The 4,186-nt window shown below is 43.1% G+C and overlaps 1 pseudogene; it reads left to right on the forward strand.

Moving 5' to 3' along the window:
- The window catches only part of LOC143033158 (uncharacterized), a 25,857-nt pseudogene extending 24,057 nt beyond the window's left edge, over nt 1–1,800 (forward strand).
- Nucleotides 1,801–4,186: the final 2,386 nt, after the last annotated feature.

Raw genomic sequence — 4,186 nt, forward strand, 5'->3', positions numbered from 1 at the left:
TGCATGGATTTCAGTGCTCAATTTATATCGCTTACATAATTCTGTTGAGGATTAAAGTTAAAGTTGCTTAAGGCCGGCACTCTCAAGGCACTTGATCCACTTACAACATCTATTCAGCTGAAATTCAAAATTATGCACTTCATGATTGTGTTTAGTAATTACCTAATCTTACTATGTTTCTTCCAATACCAGGATATGTGAGATGATTTAGCAATTCCTTTGGAGCGGCGATGAGACGCGTTGAGCTAACGTCTTCCCCCTTAGTCACGAAAGCTTTGCTTCAATCCCAAACAACCACCAGTCAGTGTTACTTCCCATGGTTGTCCAAGCCAAAGTGACGATTTTCATCTGAAAACATGTGCACCCTTGCATGTTTTGTTTTGTTTTGTTTTTCTTCTTCTTTTTACACGTGAGGGGGCAGTCAATAATATTCTGATCCAATCGTATGAGGCTCTCACTTATTGCTATATTTTCAACTGTTACACGGTCCAAGGAACACAAACTTTTGTTCAATATATTACTACAGTTATGAACCATGTTCTGTATCTAAGTCCTTTTATCGATTTCGTTTGTGTAGATTCACTATATGGATATGTAGTTTTGCTCTGTCTTTTTTTTCTTTTCTTTCTGATTGTAGATATAGATTTCACTAATTTCACAAAAGATAGATACATTTCTAATACAAAGAAGATTGGATTTACTTTCTGGTTTTAGAAAAATTAAGGGGATAACAGTTCTAGTTTGGCTGAATAATCCAAAAGAAAAGAGAATGAGGGGTGTGTAATGAGAGAGAGAGAGAGAGAGAGAGAGAGAGAGAGAGAGAGAGAGAGAGAGAGAGAGAGAGAGAGAGAGACAGACAGACAGACAGACAGACAGACAGACAGACAGACAGACAGACAGACAGACAGACAGACGGACAGACAGGCAGGCAGACAGGCAGACAGGCAGACAGACAGGCAGACAGACAGATATGCAGACAGACAGACAGACAGACAGAGAGAGAAAGAGAGAGAGACAGACAGACAGAGAAAGAGAGAGATAGACAGACAGACAGACACACAGACAGACAGACAAACAGACAGACAGACAAACAGGCAGACAGACAGGCAGACAGGCAGACAGGCAGACAGACAGACAGACAGACAGACAGACAGACAGACAGACAGACAGACAGACAGACAGACAGACAGACAGACAGGCAGACATGCAGACAGACAAGCAGACAGACAGACAGACAAGCGGACAGGTAGACAGACAGACAGACAATCAGACAGACTGACAGACAAGCGGACAGGCAGACAGACAGATAGACAGACAAGCAGACAGACAGACAGACAAACAGACAAGCAGACAGACAGACAGACAGACAGGCAGACAGGCAGACAGACAGACAGAAAAGCAGACAGACAGACAAGCAGACAGACAGACAGAAAAGCAGACAGACAGACAAGCAGACAGACACTCGGAGGTCCCATTCCTAGTGGAATCTGACTCTCGCCTGAAGAGAAACGTCTGTCTTTCACCCCAACACACTGTGTCCATAATGATTCTTAACCTTCCCTTATCTTCGAACAACCCTCAGAGTATCAAGTTTATTTCACACTCGAAACTTCACCAAGGAATCTGCAGCCATGGGAAAAACTAACTCAGATTCTTTACGTTTTACTTACTAAGTCAACTAAAAGATGTATTGCAACAATGAAATCAGGTCCAAAGTTCAAAACTGCCTTAGTGTCAACTGGGAAACATGTTTTAAAACCTCAGAAAGAAAGAAATGTAGGTTCCCACACTGGACTATGATGATGCGTGGATATACTGAAGATATAACGAAATCTACAGTTATTGACTCCTTATATACATACGATTTCTTTTTCTTCGTTTTTATCTTTCTTTTCCACGACCCCTTAATTTCTTCATCACTCTTCCCCCTCTTCTCTTCCACTTTCGTGCCCTCCACTTTCACCTCCACATTCAAATCGAGGTCTTTCATTCCTCGCTGTGGAGTTGATACCATGGAGATGCCTCGATAAATTTTATTGTGTACCTCCGTCTCACGCGCTTCTTATCAGTCATATGCCAGCTGACCTCTGAGTGTTGGTGTCTGAGGCAGTGAGCGCGGGTGTATAAACTGGCACGGGACCGTAGAGTTGTACGTACGGGAGCGTAGATTTATCAACAGGAGCATTGTGTTATGTAGAGGAGTTGAGGGTGGATACAAATGAGAGCGTAGAATGGCACGCGCGAGAACGTAGATGGGTACACAAGAAAGCATGGGCTGATACATACGGGAGCGTAGATTTATCAACAGGAGCATTGTATTATGTAGGGGGTTGAGGGTGGATACAAATGAGAGCGTAGAATGGCACGCACGAGAACGTAGATGGGTACACAAGGAAGCGTGGGCTGATACACATGGGGGCGTAGACTGGTACATATGAGAATGTAGACTGGGACACACAGGAGCAGCAACCAGGACGTATGGAAACGTAGACAACCACGCACCACCACAGGAATTAATGGTATGAAATGCAACACAGGCTAATACGCACGGAAGCGTCGCCTAGGACCCCTGACAGAGGGCTGGCTGTTAACATCAAGGGGTGCTCGTTCCCCCTGAGGGTGTGAAATCCGAAAGTTGAAGGGGAGGGGAGTATGCGATCCATGAGACGCTGTGAAGATTTATCGATATGGGTCGGCTTTATTTTCCTTGAGCTCAAGAGAACTGGTAATTGCTGTTTTATCATCCAACTTTTCCCCCAAGCTACAACATATACTTAATCATCTAGAGTCAAGGTTTGTCTTGAAAAGGAGTGTGAGAAGACACGTACCCACGTAGAGAGATGCGGTCATGAGTTCTTCATAGTACACACCCGTGATTTCAATGCTACAGATGCGTAAATTGTTATGCTCAGAACCGCATACAAATAGAAGAAGGTGGAGAAGTAAGCAAATGATGAAATGATATGAGCAGAGGAGAAGGCCGATAAGTATGGAAGCGTAAATTGGTACATAAAGTTGTATAAACTGATATACGGAGATCTAGTAACACGGAGCTGAACGTAGCCAGGAGGAGTGTACTCGTGGGCCGATACGTCACAAGTAAACGTAAATTTGAACATTCACATGTACACCACAACTAAGAGAGCATTGGGATTATGTTTAGTAATTTTGTACTGGATTTCACATTCGAGTTTCGTCTTAATCTATGTTTACTAATTAAACTAATTCAATTGACTACTATATCAAAATTTTCATTAATATTGCCTGATGAAATTAGCGCCACTATACGTCCCATACCTTCTTTTCTGTAAAAACATATTATGTTTTCTGAGACCCCGGTTTCAAAGCGGACAAGGTACTTTATTTCTTTGTCATTATAATCATCCACTCCCCTGTTTCGATGGGCTTACTGTATGCCTTTACGTTATACACACGCATTCGAGCATGGAAAGTACAAGCAGTCAAACATACATATACACATGCACACACACATATACTCACAAACATACACACACACACACACACACACACACAGACACACACACTTACACACACACACTCACACACATTCACACACTCACACACAAACACACACACTCACAAACACACACAAACACACACACACACACGCAGGCACGCACATACACCACACAATCCTTTTACTTATGTGTCTTTCATTGTGATGACTCTTAGTAGTTCTGTGTTATCCTGTGTGAAAAGCAATGTACAACCAGTAAGGATGATAAACACCAAGTGAAAGAGGAGATGTATTGGGCGACTCAAGTGAGTCCTTTATCGCAATAGGGAAGGTTTGTTCAACGTCGGCAATTCAAAATGGCTTTACTCAACAAGTAGAAGGTGAACAAGGTATGGGCCCCTCCGATACAGTGACAAAGTCTATATATTTTGCCATAGCAAATGCATTACCACATTGCCAAACCCATAAGGGCCGGGTCCTTGACTGAACGGGATTACACACGACCTAGACCCTGTTGAGATCAGGTTTGCCTTTCAGTTTAGCGCTCACCGAAATGAAATCAAGTCAGAGTTTTGCGGTAATGGAGATGTTCGAGACGGGGCGGGGTGTATCTGGTTGTCTACGATTCGATCGTATCGAACATGAGGTCGACTTTCGACTTTCACGGAGTTGACACCTTCGGCACGGTGATCAACTTTATGTAGACCT

Source organism: Oratosquilla oratoria, chromosome 15 (genome assembly GCF_046742065.1).
Source record: "Oratosquilla oratoria isolate Oo_2021 chromosome 15, ASM4674206v1, whole genome shotgun sequence".
Taxonomy (NCBI): Eukaryota; Metazoa; Arthropoda; class Malacostraca; order Stomatopoda; family Squillidae; genus Oratosquilla; species Oratosquilla oratoria.